The sequence below is a fragment of the Moschus berezovskii genome, chromosome 18 (genome assembly GCF_049115385.1).
Source record: "Moschus berezovskii isolate FMDL1 chromosome 18, NW_MosBer_1.0, whole genome shotgun sequence".
NCBI lineage: Eukaryota > Metazoa > Chordata > Mammalia > Artiodactyla > Moschidae > Moschus > Moschus berezovskii.
The window spans coordinates 65,641,548-65,663,362 of record NC_142477.1 but is presented as its reverse complement, the minus strand read 5'-3'; positions in this window follow the sequence as shown (position 1 = coordinate 65,663,362).

The window sequence follows — 21,815 nt, the reverse complement described above, 5'->3', positions numbered from 1 at the left end:
GCCACTATATCCTTTTGCACAGGAGAGAGGCAGAGACACACCAGGGAAGGTACAAAGCCAGGAAAGATACTGCAAGAGTATTTTAGAGGCAGAAAGTACCAGATTGCATTGACAGGCCCAAACTCCTCAGCATCAAAATGAGTGAAAACTGAAGCGGGGGGAGGAACCTAGAGGAACTCAAGGTCACCTGGATGGCTGGGGACAAGGACGGAACTGAGGTTTCAATTATCTGACTCTGGTCTAATACCGTGCTCCACGATGCTATTTATACAGAAGAAAGAGTAGTAAAGTTGTATTCCATATCTAGCCTTTAATTAAATATAGATATATGTTTTCAAATTTAACTAAAAAGCAACAAGTGTTGCTTATAAACTCCCTTTTTTATCTTAATAAAAAGGAAAAGAAGGAACACCATTTTAGTGAAGTATGTTTATACAGTCTATTCTAAAAGTGAAACACATGCATTTGAGCAAAATTAGATGATATCAGGCCAGAAACAACAATAACAACGATATCAAAATAAGCCTTAGACCCACCATCTAAATGCAGTCACTGTTAATTGGCTGGTAGATATCCTACCAGTTTTATTTCTCTGCCATAATTTTTATATATTTGTAGCTAGATTATATACATGAAGCTGAATTTTCGTTTTCACTCAGTATAACAAAAGCATTTCTTTTCTGTTTTAAAAATGCATGCTCTGAGGAAAAACTGGAAAACACCAAAATAAAATTTCTTTTCAATATATTTAACAATTAATATTAGTTTAAATTATTAAATAGAATTTAAGTCACTCCTATCACACCACTGGGTATGATCTTTCCTATTATTGTTCAGTACAGTTTCCTACACGCTCCGTTTCCCTGCAGAGCACCTATTCTGCTCTGCATAAATTCCAGGGATGGACTTTGAAGCCTCAGGAACCATCACATGAACAGAGGAGAGAAGAGTACTGCACAAGAGAGGCTGACTCCATGAACACGTCATCGGGTCCTGCTTCACCCCCAGGTTCCCCTCATCGGGAACTGACATCATTCTCGTTCAGCTAGAGGAGATTCTGAGAGGGCAGGAAGGGAACAGCATGGTCCAGGGACGGGCAGAGAGTTAAAGGTGAGGTCCTGACTGCACAAAGATAGAAAATCTCAAAGAGAAAGCCTCCGAGGATGCCAGGACCAAGCTGGTGAAAGACAAAGTGGGAAATGGGAGGAAGAATCCCTGGGACATAAGAGAGAAAAATTAAGAAATAGAAAACGAAACAGAGCTTGACCAGAGAGAGAACGTGCTAGTCCTTTCTTTTCTATCAGCTCTTCTGTAAACTAGACTGAGAGCAACATGACTGCCCAAAGCATGTGGTGAATTTGGAGATAAGTTTTCTTCCCCTGATGCTCAGCTTGACTCTCCATGTTATTTTCCTTTTGATTTATGGCCTGACCTCTGTCCAGCGCCCCTCAAATGGTAGAGAACTATGGTAACTTACTTCTCTTACTCATTTTCATGCCAGTTAGAACAAAAATTTGAGAGATCTTACGGTTGAAATGATGGCATATTTATACATACATTGGAGAGAAGTTTCTGAGGTTCCATAACCCTCAGTTTTTACAATGACGTTTTTAACCTGCTTCCATAAAACAGGTTTCTACTTAAGGAAAGATTACCCATCATGTCAACTGATTGGCCATAGTAGCATTTATTCAGTTAGGATTTTCACTGTTGTCCATGACATCTTTCCTATGGTAGAGTACACAGTTTGTTTAGTTTTCCAGCGGGTGTTTTTGGAAACACCTATTGAGTTTAGAGTTCTATATTTAAAATATTTCTTTATGCAAGAAAAGATACCCAAAAGGGGGCAATTAGTAATTTACAACTATTAAAACAACAAACTTCTATGCAGTTTGTCATTTTTAGTGTGAATGATTTGTGCTTTTAATGTGAATTTAATTGATTTGTAAGAACTATTATAATTAGATTATATAAAATAATAGCCCACATGTTTAGCCTATATGTTTCTAATATGACTGCTTCTTTATTCATAAACAAGCTACCCAAGATACCTTGAGAAGCAGCGGAAAGCTCATTCAGCTTCCTTATTTTACCTGACAGTTAATTACTCCACAGCTTCAAAGGGTATCCCCACCATCCTGAACAAATATGAAAAATATAAATTATTCTAAACTGAAAAAAAGAAGGCAGTTGGGAGTTCCCTGGTGGCCTAGGAGTTAGGATCAATGCTTTCACTGCAGAGGCCTGGGTTCGATCACTGGTTGGGGAACCATCCCACATGCTGCAGAGCACAGCCCAGCCAAAATACAAAAATAAATTAATAAATAAACTGGACAAGTTTCCAGTGACTTCTGCAGAATCCCTACACCAGGTCCGGGCCAGGCCTTCAACCTTTTCTAAATCTATACAGGTTCATTAATGGTGTAGTCTCAAGCTTGAAGAACAATTAAGACTCTTCCCTTTAGCTTATTTTAACCATTTCCTATCCCTTATACAGGGACTTCCTTGGTGGCTCAATCAGTAAATAACCCGCCTGCAATACAGGAGACCTGGGTTTGATCCCTGGGTTGGGAAGATCCCCTGGAGAAGGGAAAGGCTACCCACTACAGTATTCTGGCCTGGAGAATTCCATGTAATCTGGCAGGTTACAGTCCATGAGGTCACAGAGTTGGAAATGACTGAGCAACTTTCACTTTCATCCCTTAAACAAGAACCTATGATAATATTATACTCATACATACACAGTTAAGTATCCATGTTCTGTCTTTGCAAGGCTGCCACCACAACCCTGTATGTATATGTATGTGTAAATAGATATATTTTCCAGTCAGAAAATAATTATAGTTGTATTCTCATCTATCATTGAAAGACTTCTTTGAAACTTAACAAAAATAATAAAATCTAGTTGAGTGATCAATCACAGCCAAATATGTCAGGCTACAGACTTCATGACTTGGGTGATTTTGAAGCATTAGACTGAACTGATGTATTTCCACCTATATAAAATGGGGAAACTGCATTTTTTTTAAAAAAAGCCAAATACAATGCTTGAAAAGAAAAAAAAGAATAGGAATATAGTATTTTTTGAAAATAAGGCAAGTAAACCAATGTTAAAAAATAAAAAAGTTCCCTTTAGCTTTGCTCACCTCTTGTTCTACTTTAGATTTATAGTGTTTTTCATTTCTAAGGAATTATCCCATCATTGACTCTTGCCTTCACTTCCTACTTTTCTAATAGAAACATTAAACACCCTACCACACTCCCATTTTCCTATATAGAAAGGGCTTTAATAGCAGATCAGACATAGAAAAGAGTGTGTCTACTGAATGCTCACTCCAAATCTTCTTTCCAAAGCTGAATGAAAGAAAGAAAAGGTCCATTGAACCAGGGCCAGAATGCCACAAAAGCATATTTTATATTAAAGTGAGCCTGGCCAAGAATCTACTTTATCAAATTTCCCAGCAGACGCCAGCACATGACCTAATCACTGAACTAGCAGCTTAGCTGGTTCCTGGCCCCAAGACAGTACCAGCAAAACCTGCCAGTGTGCCTGAGATTCCATTAAAAACACATTCCCCCAAGTTAAGACACTACCTATTCCTAGAGAACCTCTTTTTAAATTAATCTTCTTTTAAATTAAATTCCTAATGTTAGGAAGGATAATATACAATATATAATTTATCTGCAAGGCCATTTTGTAAATACTGGCCTGCCTCTTTTCTATCCTAACTAGAAAAGCTTCCTGTGGTATATACTTGTTTCCACCTTTTAGCAATTGTGTGAGTGTCCATAAATTATTTTTTTGAGCACTGTTAACTTCATCCATATAAATAAAAGAAATCATTACCTTCCCAGATTATTGTGTAGTGTCATTCATTCATTTCAAAACACTTATTGAGACCTTTGTGTCAGGTACTCTTCCAGGGACTGGGGACACAGCAGTGCACAAAGCAGGTAATATCGATGCCATCTTGGTGCAGACAATGGTTTGTGTGGGTATGGTACTGGGGCAGGGTTCAAGGAAACAGATGATTAACAGACAGACAGACAGGTAGCTGACTGGTGGTAAGAGTCTATAGAGCTACAGGGCATTCCATTTTTAGATAAGGTGATTAGCAATGGCCCTGGCTGGTAACGCAGATAACTGATGAAACAGTTGTTCTGGCAGAGGTCATAGTAGGTTCAAAGGCTCTGACAGAGGATCTCTGCAGACACCAGGGTGGCTGGTGCAAGCCAGTGAGGTCATCAGTGGTGGGGGATGAGGCCAGAGAACAGCAGGGCTGAGCATCATGGGGGTACATTGCAAGCTAGTGCAAGCAAGGGCTTTAGATTTTACTGTGCATAAGACAGGGACCTCTGGAAATTTTAAGCAGAGAGAGCACATGGTCTGACTGCTGTAGTGAAAGAGTCTCTCTGGCTCCCACATTATGATTAAACTGGGAAGGTAAGTGTAGAAGCTGGAGTCAAGATTGCCAGGAGAAATATCAACAACTTCAGATATGCACATGACACCACTCGAATGGCAGAAAATGAAGAGAAACTAAAGAGCCTCTTGATGAAGGTGAAAGAGGAGAGTGAAAAAGTTGGCTTAAAACTCAAAATTCAAAAAATTAAGATCATGGCATCTGGTCCCATCACTTCATGGCAAATAGATGGAGAAAAAGTGGAAACAGTGACAGATTTTATTTTCTTGGGCTCCAAAATCACTGCAGACTATGATTGTAGCCATGAAATTAAAAGACACTTGCTCCTTGGAAGGAAAGCTATGACAAACCTAGACAGCATATTAAAAAACAGACATCTCTTAAAAACAAAAAACAAAAAAAACCCAGACATCTCTGCCAGCAAAGGTCTGTGTAGTCAAAGCTAGGTTTTTCCAATAATCACTTAATGCATGTGAGAGTTGGACCATAAGAAGGCTGAGCATCAAAGAATTGATCCTTTCAAACTATGGTGCTGGAGAAAACTCTTGAGAGTCCCTTGGACTGCAAGGAGATAAAACCAGTCAATTCTAAAGGAAATCGACCCTGAATGTTCTCTGGAAGGACTGATGCTGAAGCTGGAGCTCCAATAATTTGGCCACCTGATGCAAAGAGCCGACTCATTGGAAAAGATCCTGATGCTGGGAAAGATTGAGGGCAAAAGGAGAAGGGGGCAACAGAGGATAGCAGATGATTGGATGGCATCATCGATACAATAGACATGAATTTAAGCCAACTCCAGGAGATTGTGAAGGACAGGGAAGCCTGGCGTGCTGCAGTTCATGGAGTGGCAAAGAGTCAGACACGACTTAGTGACCAAACAACAACAACTGTAGATGCAGAGTCCATTTAGAAGACCATCCATGAGGGGTGGTAGCAGTTTGGTCCAGGCTGGTGGCAGGGAGATGGGGAACAGAGGCTGGATTCTGAAGACACTTCCCAGGTTGACAGGATAGGACTTGCTGATTGATTGGAGGAAACAGACTGAGAACAAAATCTAACTTTGGCTCATAGTAGATGCTCTCTATATACTACACAGTTTCCCCTCAGTCAGCCTTTCTTCCTAACAGATATCTGAGATAAAGTACTGGGGAAAGGAGGGATTTGGAGAGCTGGGACCAATGAAGGCTGAATGGGAGAGGACAGAGAAAGGGTTTGGGCTGGGAGCAGCCTGATTGGCGCCTCTTTCAAGTACGAGTCTTTGAAAGCTGTTTAGGAGGAGAGTCCCCTCCCTCCCACACCTCTCCCATCACTGCTGCCCTGAAGGGTGAAGGCAGACCAGAAGGGAGTCCTGCTAGAAGTGTACATGGCTTGCAAGACACACTTTACTACTTTTCTTCTGATTTAAGATTAGTCTTGATAACCCTGCAAGAGGAGGAAAAACTTTTTATTAATGTTAATAAGGTCTTAAGTCTCATCAATACTTAACTCCTTCCCCGTAAATGCCCATTGACACACCCATTGCACCAGATAAAACCTGGAAATTGGATGCAACTTAAGGGAAAATGGAGGAGCAAGAAGACCAGAATTGATGGGGATTTATCTTTTCTTCTCAAAGAAACGAGGACTCAAATGATCAAAATAATATCACTAGAAAAAAATAAACTATTTCATCCTCAACTCAATTTTGTGGAATGAGATGCTACCCATTATAATAACAATAGTATTGTGCTCAGTCGTGTCTGACTCTCTATGACCCTTTGGACTGTACCCTGCCACGCTCCTCTGTCCATGGGATTTTCCAGGCAAGAATACTGGAGTGGGTTTCCAAGTTTCCTCCTCCAGGGGATTTTCCCGACCCAGCAATCAAACTCGGATCTCCTGTGTCTCCTGCATTGAAAACAGATTCTTTACCTGCATTGAAGACAGATTCTTTACCTGCTGAGTCATCAGAGACCTGATGTTAATATCTACTTTAGTAGTTCACTATTCATCTATTTTTTCCTACAAAAACAGACTCAAATTGCAAATATTTCAAGTGAACTTATTTAAGCTTGATTATATTTCAAAACTCTAATTCCAGATGGGTAAAATACCTTAATATGTCAGTGTATGACAATCATACTGAAGTCAACTATCTGCTGCTGCTGCTGCTAAGTCACTTCGGTCGTGTCCGACCCTGTGCGACTCCAAAGATGGCAGCCAACCAGGTTCCTCCACCCATGGGATTTTCCAGGCAAGAGTACTGGAGTGGGTTGCCATTGCCTTCTCCAGTCAAGTATCTAGAGCCTTGGAAATGGCAGGCATCACAGACAGGGAGTCCTTTTTCCAGATCCATTCCATAGTAGGACTTGGGAAGACCCAGGCATACCAGATGTCCAGGTATAGTGGCAAACCAGGAAAACTGGAAAATCTATAGGATCCTGATGATGTTTCTTTCCTTGATAGTAAAGAAAAGGAGTCTTTTCCTTTCCTTCTGGTTTCTGACAACTTTGCTATGTTGTATTGATAATGAACCTCAGGCAGAATTCTGGATTCCTACTGTAGTTTCTCCCTGGGCACACATTATGGAAAGGAACCATGATGGTCCTGAAATACTCATTTTCCCCTCACTGCTCTGGGGGTTTTCTCACTCTCTTAATTTAACACAAGATTTCATTTCATTTCCTCCTCAGCATTAGCCATGGCTATTCTATGCTCTTACTATACTTCAAAATGCATTTCCAACAGCCAGAAATCACTTGAGATGAGAAGGAGAGTCTTTGAAAAGCAGAGGGTTTTAGAAGCCAAAAGCTTCAGAAGAGAAAAGTGAAGCCAAGGGAGGCTGAGTAATGTCTCTCATCTACAAAAAAAGAAAAGAAAATGCTGGCATGTGACATTCAAGTTTTCTTTAACTTTACAAAACGTCCAGGTTATGCACTATAAGATTCTATTTTTATAACATCTTTGAAAGGATAAATTTTAGAAATGAAGGGCATATTTATGGTTGCAGAGATTTGTTCAGGGGGAAAAAGATGGTACTCGTGATTATAAAAGGGCAACATGAGGGATCCTTGTGGTGTTGGCTGGAACTGTTGAGTATCTTGACTGAGGTGATGAATCTACCAACTTACAGGTGATAAAATTGTATAGAACTTAAAACACACAAATATGCAAGGTACAAGTAAAACGAGAAAAACTATTTTCTGGATGTTCCTATACACCAACTCAAATGCATAAAAAAGACTGAAGGAACATGAAAAACTGATAACATTTATTTCTGAGGATGGGTTATACTGGAGAATTTAATTATTTGAGACTTTTAAAATGAAAATACATAGGAGGATTACTCGATTTAGTTAAAACTATTATTTACTTCTACAAAATCCTACATAAAGAACCAGACCAAAGAAAAATAATAATGAACAAAAATACATCCATTAGATGGAAGCTTATTAATCTTTTCATGTACTATTTAATGTTTTATGAATTAAATTCTCCCATTCCCATCCATTTTATTTCACTGATTCCTAAGATGTCAATGTTCATGCTTGTTAACTCCTGCTTGATCATGTCCAACTTACCTTGATTCATGCATCTAACATTCCAGATTACTATGCAATATTGTTCTTTATAGCATTGGACTTTACTTTCACCACCAGATCCTTCCACCACTGAGCATCATTTCTGCTTTGGCCAGTCACTTCATTCTTTCTGGAGCTATTAGTAATTGCCCTCCGCTCTTCCCCAGTAGCATACTTGACACCTTCCAACCTGGGGGACACATCTTCCAGTGTTATACCTTTTTACCTTTTCATACTGCTCATGGAGTTCTTGAGGAAAGAATGTTGGAGTGGTTTGCCATTCCCTTCTCCAGGGGACCACATTTTGTCAGAACTCTTCACTATTTTAAATAGCTGAGCTATTTAAAACTCTAAATGCTGAGGCTGTTCAATCAGAAATAAAAGGTCTTAACAGGGTGGCAGCTTTCAAAGCAAGGAAAGAAGGGCTCCTCTCTGCGACAGCTTCTCGCCTGCCAGTGGGGATTTCGAGGTGGTCTGTTGCAGGCAGTGGGATGGACCAAAGGACTTGAGTTATTTTGGGCTCTATGTCTATAAGCAGAAGAAATTGAAAAGTCTTCTGATACGTAAATGACATATTTTATAAGTTGAACTTTAAGGTAGTTTTAAGTACAGAGTGACCTGGGCAGAGACTCTCACGTGCGATATTTTATGTCCATAGAAAAACTCGGTTTAAAATTACACACGAACGCCAACGTTCATTGCAGCACTAGATGCCAAGACATGGAAGCAAGCTAAATGTCCATCGGCAGATGAACAAATAAAGCAGATGCGGTCCATATATGCAATGGAATATTACTCAGCCATAAAAAATAAATAAAAAAGAATGAATAATGCCATTTTCAGCAACATTTGTGGACTGGAGATTATCACACTAAGTGAAGTAACTCAGAGAAAAATAAATATGATATGACTTATATGGAGAATCTAAGAAATAAAATGATACAAATAAACTTATCTATAAAACATAAACAGACCCACAGACTTAGAGAGTGAACTTATGATTACCAGACTGGGGGAAATGGAAGGGATAAACTGGGAGCGTGGGACTGGTATATACACACTGCTATATTTAAAATACATGCCTAACAGGATCTACTGTATAACACAGGGAGCTCTGCTCAATATTCTGTAATAATCTAAATGGGAAAAGAATTTGAAAAATAATTTAAAAGTTCAAGGTTCTCAAATGTTTTCAATAGAAACTTATAACTCTCAAACCAAAATCATTTTTAACTCAATTTAATTTTAAAGTCAGAAATATGTGCAATTACTGATATTTAAGCCACCCTGCTTATTTAACTTATATGTAGAGTACATCATGAGGAACGCTGGGCTGGAAGAAGCACAAGCTGGAATCAAGATTGCTGGGAGAAATATCAATAACCTCAGATATGCAAATGACACCACCCTTATGGCAGAAAGTGAAGAGGAACTAGGAAGCCTCTTGATGAAAGTGAAAGAGGAGAGTGAAAATGTTGGCTTGAAGCTCAACATTCAGAAAAAGAAGATCATGGCATCTGGTCCCATCACTTCATGGGAAATAGATGGGGAAACAGTGGAAACAGTGTCAGACTTTATTTTTGGGGGCTCCAAAATCACTGCGGATGCTGATTGCAGCCATGAAATTAAAAGACGCTTACTCCTTGGAAGGAAAGTTATGACCAACCTAGATAGCATATTAAAAAGCAGAGACATTACTTTGCCAACAAAGGTCCGTGTAGTCAAGGCTATGGTTTATCCCGTGGTCATGTATGGATGTGAGAGTTGGACTGTGAAGAAAGCTGATCGCCGAAGAATTGATGCTTTTGAACTGTGGTGCTGGAGAAGACTCTTGAGAGTCCCTTGGACTGCAAGGAGATCCAACTAGTCCATTCTAGAGGAGATCAATCCTGAGTATTCATTGGAAGGACTGATGCTAAAGCTGAAACTCCAATACTTTGGCCACCTCATGCGACGAGTTGACTCACTGGAAAAGTTTCTGATGCTGGGAGGGATTGGGGGCGGGAGGAGATAGGGACGACAGAGAATGAGATGGCTGGATGGCATCACCGACTCGATGGACATGAGTTTGAATGAACTCTGGGAGTTGGTGATGGACAGGGAGGCCTGGCGTGCTGTGATTCTGGGGTCACAAAGAGTTGGACACGACTGAGCGACTGAACTGAACTGAAAGCTTTAAGAACCTTCCCATGTGTGGATCCCTTGAACTGTCCTAGTAATCTGATCAATTGACTAAATGTTTTAGTAAAATATGTAAAAGGAGACTTTGTTGCAATTTTCTACTTAAATAGATGGTCCAATGTTGTGCATGCTTTTGGCCCCACAAACCTGGATCTATCTTTGAACAGCATTAATAAGGTCAATGTATGGTTGGAAGGAGAAGAGCCAAGAAGAATGAATAATATAAAACATTTATGGAGTGTTAAATATGTTCTAGACCCAATGAGAGGCATTTTGTACAAACTAAAGTTTCCAGCAGAATTCCAGAGCTTTGATTTCCTGCTTTGGAGATTGCCTCTCACTTCCTGGCTCAGTGTGAAGTCAGTTCAGCTGAGTTATGAAGGCCCACAAAGGCAATTGGTTCACAGGGATGAAGGTAATGAGAAAGAGAAGGGATGTTTATCCCTGCCTCCATTCTTTGTTGTCTTTCCCCTCTTTCTTTGTTTGATAATGTTGCACTTTATTTATAATCATCTGGTTTTAAAGTGCTTTATATCATATTTCATTTGACCCTTTAACCACTCTGGAAGAAGGCAGATTTTATTATTCAAGCCATTTTACAGACAAAAAAAAAAAAAGAATTAAAATTTAGAGATGCTGGGTAGCATCTCTTCCTTTGGTGAAGGTAATAATGCAAATAACAGAATGATTACCAGTGAACTTCCCACTGCTCCATCCTTTGAAGAAGTATAAGAAGCAGATAGTAAACAGACCAACCATCCTCAACAAAATAACATTAGTTTCTACAAAAACACCCCTATATCCATCGCAGACTAAATAAGAGCCACACACAGTCACAGCAACTCAGAAGGCGCAAAATGCTAACACAGTAATTTTCTTTCCTGACTTTCACTGTGCGAGCATCAACACACAAGCCAATCCATCTAACCCAAGGCCAACAGCAAGCACTGAGCCCCTGAATCTCTGCCTTTAAAAGAAACATGCTGCCCTTGACATCCACCACTGCAGTCCCCAAATCTTCATCTTCTCAACTGTCTTCCACTAGCTTCCTCCTTGCCATCCCCTCCCCACTGTCACTTTGATATTTCAGCCAATTTTCCCTTTTAGGCACTTGGATCTCATTTTATTGCATGTGGAAGCCATGAAAGTAGTTCAAATGTCAAAACAGAGCCACTCATCATCATCCAATGTTATTAAAATAAAGAAAGAAGTTGAATGTGAAGATAGCCAAAGAGGAAACCTTGCCAACTCTGCCCAAATTTCCCAGCTACAGGAAATTCTTTTCCCTCCCTGACTCAAATGAAGTTTTTATAACTCAAACAGGCCAACAGAATGGAAAAGGAAAGGTAACAGACATGAAAAATGATTTCCAGAGAACATGGCCACATTTCTAGAATAAGTGGGTTATAGCCATTGCTTCCATTTTTTTACTGCTTGTTTCTTTATAATCTCTTTGCAATCGGCTTCCCTCCTTACAACTCTACTGAAAATGTACACTATAGAGTTTCCAATAGCCCCTTCCTGACAAGTCAAATTACTTCTTTATTCATTCCCTGTTTTATGCATTCTCCAGGTGGCCCTTTACTCTGTTACTATAACCTAGCAGGACTCTATAGGGGCTTCTCTATGGGATAGACCCTTCTCCCACATCCTCTGCTTTAGCTCCTCTCTGATTTATCTAGTAACAGTATCTGATGCATATTTCCTGAGTTGTTTTACAGTTGTTAAAACCCCCACCAATGGAAGATGCTAACTACTTGATGATCATAAACACTTAGCCTGCAGGCCTACTGGACCCAAAGGATGGATAATGCTAACCCCTATGACATCACCCTGTTACTTCACCATCAACCTATCAAAGAACTGTACATGTGCTTATAACCTACTCTGAGACTCCCTTCCTTCACCTGACCTCTAAAAATGCTTTCTAGAAGTTTAGGCTTTTTGAGCACTGGATGTCCTGAACTCCTTCCAGGTGCCTTATAATAAATACTGCACTTTCCTTCACTACAATCAGGTGTCAGTAGATTGGCCTTACTGACATGGGTGGGTGGACCTGAGTTTGGTTCAGTAACATTAACTTCCCTTCTTGAAACTCTCCATGATTCTGGCATTGGGGCTTACTAGGGTTCAGGTTCTTAATTTTTTCTTCACTTGCTACTTTTCTCTTGCATTCTCCAGGTCTACCTATAGAATGCTTGGCTAATCTCCATTTCCAATTCTGTTTTGCTATTTTTCCCATTCCCACAATAAAAAGGATTCAAAACCTATGTGTCACCCTCTCAGTCTGATAGCCCACTTTTTCCTACTTGCAAACACAAGGTGTTTGCAGAATTTAGCTCAGAAAAGACTCTGGAGGAAAGCAAGGAAAAGCGAATTCACCTTGGGTTGAAACATTCATAATCTCAAGCTGAATGAAGTTGTCTAAGAGTCAGAGACCTCTCTGCCAGAGTCTTCCCCAAAGTGGTAGCAAATAGTGAGCCATTTTATATTCCAATAATATAGGCCAGATGCCAAGGATTCAAGGTTCATAGCACAAGGGCCACACACTTAATTTAATTCTCTAATAACCAGAATTTTGTTGCTAATCACTTACAAGCTAAATTGGTATATAATTAAAAGGATCTTTCGCCTGTAAGCACTCTGAGAATCAGCACATTTGTCTAATAGAAAGGCAATGTAATTAAAGAAGTTCTGCATAATGGAATTAGGAACTCACACTGTCCACAGTGTCTCCTACCTAGACAAGGCTTTGTCCAGAACCTCCACCAGTCACGTGCCCAGGGAAAAAGCAATGGTCATTGACTAAAAGTTCGATTGATCTGATACAGTGGAGGTAAAATTCCTTGCTGTCCAAATAAAATATTCATTGAATGTTAATTAGTGTGTACCACTAAATATCACTTTATGTTTGACTGGGCTCCTTGTAATTCACCCATTTGACAAGTCATCTAATTGACTGCTAAATATGTGCAGGTACTGTAGGAAACATAAAGGTAAATTAGAAATAGTTCCTCTGTACAAGACATTGACAGTATAGTGGTATGATTAAATATGCACTCAAATAACGACAATATAAGTGGGAAACAAGCAATGCAAGAACTGCCCAGATAAAATACTACATGTTTAGCTTCGTGAATATCAGGATAGAGACATTATTTTAGGTGGTGTTTGATCTATATCACATATCCCAATGCATTCATTCACTCAGCAATTACCTATTACTGGCCCACAAAGTGCAAGGGTATAAAGGATAGAGAGTGACAAAACACAGTGATCCAATCAATCTTAATAGGAAAGCACATACTATACACACACACACACATATATGTATTTGCAATGGCACCAAGATCACCAACGTTATGAGGTGGGTCTTGTAACTTGACAGTATCCAAGCGGTCTTGTCTCCTCCTTTCCATCCTCCATAAAATATACTTATGCTTCCCATTTCCCAGTCAGGAAGCCCTAAAATGTGGCCTTGGGGTTGAAAATGTCCACTTGTGGTACAAAAGACCCATTTATGAGTAGCAGACAATACTGATGTTTTAATCCCCCAAGAATTGCATTTCTGCTGAGAAATATTTAAAATTAGGGCAGTCAGAGAAGGAACAAGATGGCAGAGGAATAGGACGGCAAGACCACTCTCTCCCCCACAAATTCATCAAAAGAACATTTGAACGCAGAGTAAAGTCCACAAAACAACTTCTGAATGCTGGCAGAGGACATCAGGCACCCAGAAAAGCAGCCCATTGTCTTCGAAAGGAGGTGGGAAAAAACATAAAAGATAAAAAGAGAGACAAAAGAGGTAAGGACAGAGCTCCGTTCCGGGAAGGGAGGCTTTAAAAAGAAGTTTCCAAACAGGAAACACTCTCACTGGCTAGTCTGTGGCGAGCCTTGGAACCTCAGAGGGCCACATAACTGGGAGGAAAAAGAAAGAAATAATTAAAATCCACAGATTATCCGCCAAATGGTAACTGCCAGCGGAGAAGCAGTGCAGATGCCTGCATACGCCATTAGCAAGGGGGGGCTGGGCAGGGAGGAGCCGGCCGAACTGCTTAGAGAGAGGACTGGGCTTGAATGCCTCAAGAACAATCTGAGAGAACTAACTGGGGATAGCTAAGCAGACTGGGATATCTTCCCCATGAAAAGGTGGAAAGCTCTAACCTAAGACTCCGCCAGCCCCGCTCACAGAACAAAGGGCTGAGCAGAGCAAGCAGGCTGCGGTCGGCCCATCCCCCACCCCCTGCAGAGACAAGCAGGGAGGTCAGCCAGAGCCAGAGGGGGCAACCGCAGCCCCAGAAAGGCATCCAATACAAACTTCAGGCAGACTTGTTGCTAATCAAGACTTCTTGGGCTCGGGCCGGTCGATATCTGCCTGAGAAGGTGCACCGGTTGTACACCCAGAAAACCGAGTGTCAGGGACTGGGGAGATGATAAGTCGCAGCGACCGTGCTCGCCAAACACCTGGTCACTTGAGCTGCTCGGACCGGGGAAGGCACAAAACGCAGACCCAGCCAAGTCTGTGCTTTTGTGGACTACCCGAGAAACTGAACTTGAGCCGCTCAGACCTGGGAAGTGCATACAACCCAGCGCTGGCCTCGGGCAGTTCCCGGCAGAGTAACCTAGAGCCTGTGCAGTGTAGACTGGGACAACACACTCGCTGTGAGCGAGGGCAAACCCAGTGTGGCTGAGACGCTGTGAGCACTCCCCACAGACGCCAGAGATATTTGTCTGCAGCATTCCTCCCTTCCCAGAACAGGACTGAACAACTGAGCCTTAAAAAGTGTCCACCCGCCCCCTAGTGTCAGGGCAGAAATTAGACACTGAAGAGACCAGCAAACAGAAGCTAAAACAGAGGGAACCACCTTGGAAATGACAGATAGAGAAGTCTAGAGACTACTCCAAGAATAAGACCAAAAACCAGAGGCAAGAGGCTTAAGCCCGAATCCTGAGAACACCAGAGAACTCCTGACTCCAGGGAACATTAATCGATAGGAGCTCATCAAATGCCTCCATACGTACACTAAAACCAAGCACCACCCAAGGGTCAACAAGTTCCAGAGCAAGACATACCACGCAAATTCTCCAGCAACACAGGAAAATAGCCCTGAGTTTCAATATACAGGCTGCCCAAAGTCACTCCAAACCCACTGACATCTCATAACTCATTACTGGACACTACATTGCACTCCAGAGAGAAGGAATCCAGCTCCACCCACCAGAACACCGACACAAGCTTCCCTAACCAGGGAACCTTGACAAGTCACCCACCCAACCCCACACACAGCGAGGAAACTACATAATAAAGAGAACTCCACAAACGGCCAGAAGAGGGAAAGGCCACCCCAAGCAAAGCAATATAAGCAAGATGAAGAGGCAGAGAAATACCCAGAAAGTAAAGGAACAAGATAAATGCCCACCAACACAAACAAAAGAGGAAGATATAGGGAATCTACCTGATAAAGAATTTCGAATTTTGATGGTGAAAATGATTCAAAATCTTGAAAGCAAAATGGAGTTACAGATAAATAACCTGGAGAAAAGGATTGAGAAGATGGAAGAAAGGTTTAAGAAGGACTTAGAGGAAATAAAAAAGAGTCAATATACAATGAATAATGCAATAGATGAGATAAGAAACACTCTGGAGGGAAGAAACAGTAGAATAACAGAGGCAGAAGACAGGATAAGCGAGCTAGAAGATAGAATTGTAGAAATAAATGAAACAGAGAGGAAACAAAGAAAAACTAATTAAAAGAAATGAGGACAATATTAGAGACCTCTGGGACAACGTTAAATGCTCCAACATTCGAATCATAGGAGTCCCAGAAGAAGAAGACAAAAAGAAAGACCATGAGAGAATACTTGAGGAGATAATAGTTGAAAACCTCCCTAAAATAGGGAAAGAAATAATCACCCAAGTCCAAGAAACCCAGAGAGTCCCCAACAGGATAAACCCAAGGCGAAATACTCCAAGACACATATTAATCAAATTAACAAAGATCAAACACAAAGAACAAATATTAAAAGCAGCAAGGGAAAAGCAGCAAATAACACACAAGGGGATTCCCATAAGGATAACAGCTGATCTTTCAACAGAAACTCTTCAGGCCAGGAGGGAATGGCAAGACATACTTAAAGTGATGAAAGAAAATAACCTACAGTCCAGATTACTGTACCCAGCAAGGATCTCATTCAAATATGAAGGAGAAATCAAAAGCTTTACAGACCAGCAAAAGCTGAGAGAATTCAGCATCACCAAACCAGCTCTCCAACAAATGCAAAAGGATCTTCTCTAGACAGGAAACACAGAAAGGGTGTATAAACTGGAACCCAAAGCAATAAAAAAAAAATGGCAACAGTATCATACTTATCAATAATTACTTTAAGCGTAAATGGGTTGAATGCCCCAACCAAAAGACAAAAGCTGGCTGAATGGATACAGAAACAAGAACCCCATATATGTTGTCTACAAGAGACCCACCTCAAAACGAGGGATACAAACAGACTGAAAGTGAAGGGCTGGAAAAGATATTCCATGCAAATACAGACCAAAAGAAAACAGGGGTAGCAATACTCATATCAGATAAAATAGACTTTAAAACAAAGGCTGTGAAAAGAGACAAAGAAGGAAACTACATAATGATCAAAGGATCAATCCAAGAAGAAGATATAACAATTATAAATATTTATGCACCCAACATAGGAGCACCGCAATATGTAAGACATTTACTAACAAGTATGAAAGGGGAAATTAACAACAATGCAATAATAGTGGGAGATTTTAATACCCCACTTGCATCTATGGATAGATCAACTAAACAGAAAATTAACAAGGAAACACAAACTTTAAATGATACAATAGACCAGTTAGACCTAATAGATATCTATAGGACATTTCACCCCAAAACAACGAATTTCACCTTTTTCTCAAGCGCACATGAAACCTTTTCCAGGATAGATCACATCCTGGGCCATAAATCGAGCCTTGGTAAATTCAAAGAAATTTAAATCATTCCAAGCATCTTTTCTGACCACAACGCAGTAAGATTAGATCTCAATTATGGGAGAAAAACCATTAAAAATGCTAACATATGGAGGCTGAACAACACGCTGCTAAATAATGAACAAATCATAGAAGAAATCAAAAGAGAAATCAAAATATGCATAGAAATGAATGAAACTGAAAACACAACAACCCAAAACCTGTGGGACACTGTAAAAGCAGTGCTAAGGGGGAAGTTCATAGCAATACAGGCACACCTCAAGAAACAAGGAAAAAGTCAACTAAATAACCTAACTCTACATCTAAAGAAACTAGAAAAGGAAGAAATGAAGAACCCCAGGGTTAGTAGAAGGAAAGAAATTGTAAAAATTAGGGCAGAAATAAATGCAAAAGAAACAAAAGAGACTATAGCAAAAATCAACTAAGCCAAAAGCTGGTTCTTTGAGAAGGTAAATAAAATTGACAAACCACTAGCCCGACTCATCAAGAAACAAAGGGAGAATTAGAAATGAAAATGGAGAGATCACAACCGACAACACAGAAATACAAAGGATTATTAGAGAATACTATCAGCAATTATATGGCAATAAAATGAATAACCTGAAAGAAATGGAAAAATTCCTAGAAAAGTACACCTTTCCAAAACTGAACCAGGAAGAAATAGAAAATCTGAATAGACCCATCACAAGCACGGAACTAGAGGCTGTAATCAGAAATCTTCCAGCAAACAAAAGCCCAGGTCCAGACAGCTTCACAGCTGAATTCTTCCAAAAATATAGAGAAGAGCTAACATCTATTCTACTCAAACTCTTCCAGAAAATTGCTAAGGAAGAGAAACTTCCAAACTCCTATGAGGCCACCATCACACTAATCCCAAAACCTGGTAAAGATCCCACAAAAAAAGAAAACTACAGGCCAATATCACTGATAACCATAGATGCAAAAATCCTTAAAAAAATTCTAGCAATCAGAATCCAACAACACATTAAGAAGATCATACATCACGACCAAGGGGGCTTTATCCCAGGAATGCAAGGATTCTTCAATATCCACAAATCAATCAATGTAATACACCACATTAACAAACTGAAAAAAAAATCATGATTATCTCAATAAATGCAGAGAAAGCCTTCGACAAAATTCAACATCCATTTATGATAAAGACCCTCCAGAAAGTGGGAATAAAATGGACATATCTCAACATAATAAAAGCTATATATGACAAACCCACAGCAAACATTATCCTCAATGGTGAAAAACTGAAATCATTTCCCCTAAAGTCAGGAACAAGACAAGGGTGCCCACTCTCACCACTACTATTCAACATAGTTCTGGAAGTTTTGGCTACAGCAATCAAGAGCAGAAAAAGACATAAAAGGAATACAAATTGGAAAAGAAGAAGTAAAACTTTCACTGTTTGCTGATGACATGATCCTATACACAGAAAACCCTGAAGACTCAACCAGAAAACTACTAGAGCTAATCAATGAATACAGTAAAGTTGCAGGATATAAAATCAATACACAGAAATCCCTTGCATTCCTATACACTAATAATGAGAAAATAGAGAAATCAAGGAAACTATTCCATTCACTGTTGCAACGAAAAGAATTAAATACTTAGGAATATATCTACCTAAGGAAACAAAAGACTTGTACATAGAAAACTATAAAACACTAGTGAAAGTAATCAAAGAGGACACTAATAGATGGAGAAATATACCGTGTTCATGGATTGGAAGAATAAATATTGTAAAAATGAATATACTACCCAAAGTAATTTATACATTCAATGCAATCCCTATCAAGCTACCAACGATATTTTTCACAGAACTAGAACAAATAATCTTACAATTTGTATGGAAATACAAAAAACCTTGAATAGCCAAAGCAATCTTGAGGAAGAAAAATGGAACTAGGGGAACTAACAAGCCAGACTTCAGGCTCTACTACAAAGCTACAGTCATCAAGACAGTATGGTACTGGCATAAAGACAGAAATATAGATCAATGGAACAAAATAGAAAGCCCAGAGATAAATCCACGCACCTATGGACACCTTATCTTTGACAAAGGAGGCAAGAATATAAAATGGAGACAAGACAGTCTCTTTAACAAGTGGTGCTGGGAAAACTGGTCAGCCACTTGTAAAAGAATGAAACTAGAACACTTCCTAACACCATACACCAAAATAAACTCAAAATGGATTAGAGAGCTAAATGTAAGACCAGAAACTATAAAACTCCTAGAGGAGAACGTAGGCAAAACACTCTCTGATATAAATCACAGCAGGATCCTCCAAGACCCACCTCCCAGAATATTGGAAATAAAAGCAAAAATAAACAAATGGGACAGCAGTGGCCACAGGACTGGAAAAGGTCAGTCTTCATTCCAATCCCAAAGAAAGGCAATGCCAAAGAAAGCTCAAACTACCGCACAATTGCACTCATCTCACATGCTAGTAAAGTCATGTTCAAAATTCTCCAAGCCAGGCTTTAGCAGTATGTGAACCGTGAAATTCCAGATGTTCAAGCAGGTTTTAGAAAAGGAAGAGGAACCAGAGATCAAATTGTCAACATCTGCTGGATCATGGAGAAAGCAAGAGAGTTCCAGAAAAACATCTATTTCTGCTTCATTGACTATGCCAAAGCCTTTGACTGTGTGGATCACAATAAACTGTGGAACATTCTGAAAGAGATGGGAATACCAAACCACCTGACCTGCCTCCTGAGAAACCTATATTCAGGGCAGGAAGCAACAGTTAGAACTGGACATGGAACAACCGACTGTTCCAAATAGGAAAAGGAGTACGTCAAGGTTGTATTTTGTCACCCTGCTTATTTAACTTATATGCAGAGTACATCATGAGGAACGTTGGGCTGGAAGAAGCACAAGCTGGAATCAAGATTGCCAGGAGAAATATCAATAACCTCAGATATGCAGATGACACCACCCTTATGGCAGAAAGTGAAGAGGAACTAAAAAGCCTCTTGATGAAAGTGAAAAAGGAGAGTGAAAATGTTGGCTTGAAACTCAACATTCAGAAAACGAAGATCATGGCATCTGGTCCCATTACTTCATGGGAAATAGATGGAAAAACAGTGGAAACAGTGTCAGACTTTATTGTTTTGGGCTCCAAATTCACTGCGGATGCGGATTGCAGCCAGGAAATTAAGAGACGCTTACTCCTTGGAAGGAAAGTTATGACCAACCTAGATAGCATATTAAAAAGCAGAGATATTACTTTGCCAACAAATGTCCGTCTAGTCAAGGCTGTGGTTTTTCCCGTGGTCATGTATGGATGTGAGAGTTGGACTGTGAAGAAAGCTGATCACCGAAGAATTGATGCTTTTGAACTGTGGTGCTGGAGAAGACTCTTGAGAGTCCCTTGGACTGCAAGGAGATCCAACCAGTCCATTCTAAAGGAGATCAATCCTGGGTGTTCATTGGAAGGACTGATGCTAAAGCTGAAATTCCAATACTTCGGCCACCTCATGTGACGAGTTGACTCACTGGAAAAGAGTCTGATGCTAGGAAGGATTGGGGGTGGGAGGAGACAGGGACGACAGAGAATGAGATGGCTGGATGGCATCACCGACTCGATGGACATGAGTTTGAGTGAACTCCGGGAGTTGGTGATGGACAGGGAGGCCTGGCGTGCTGTGATTCATGGGGTCACAAAGAGTCGGACATGACTGAGTGACTGAACTGAACTGAATTAAAATCAAAAGCTTCTGCACAGCAAAGGAAACTATAAGCAAGGTGAAAAGACAGCCTGCAGAATGGGAGAAAATAATAGCAAATGAAGCAACTGATAAAGAATTAATCTCCAAAATATACAAGCAGCTCCTGTATATTTCAGAAAAATAAATTCCAGAAAAATAAATGACCCAATCGAAAAATGGGCCAAAGAACTAAAGAGACATTTCTCCAAAGAAGACATAAAGATGGCTAACAAACACATGAAAAAATGCTCTACATCCCTCATAATCAGAGAGATGCAAATCAAAACCACAATGAGATACCATTTCACACCAGTCAGAATGGCTGCTATCCAGAAGTCTACATGCAATAAATGCTGGAGAGGGTGTGGAGAGAAGGGAACCCTCTTACACTGTTGGTGGGAATGCAAACTAGTACAGCCACTATGGAGAACAGTGTGGAGATTCCTCAAAAAACTGGAAATAGAACTGCCATATGATCCAGCAATCGCACTCCTGGGCATACACACCGAGGAAACCAGAATTGAAAGAGACACATGTACTCCAGTGTTCATTGCAGCACTGTTTATAATAGCCAGGACATGGAAACAACCTAGATGTCCATCTGCAGACGAATGGATAAGAAAGCTTTGGTACATATACACAATGGAGTATTACTCAGCCATTAAAAAGAATGCATTTGAACCAGTTCCAATGAGGTGGATGAAACTAGAGCCTATTATACAGAGTGAAGTAAACCAGAAAGAAAAACACCAATACAATATACTAATGCATATATATGGAATTTAGAAAGATGCAAATGATAACCCTGTATATGAGACAGCAAAAGAGACACAGATGTATAGAACAGTCTTTGGGACTCTGTGGGAGAGGGTGAGGGTGGGATGGTTTGGGAGAATGGCATTGAAACATGTATATTACCATATG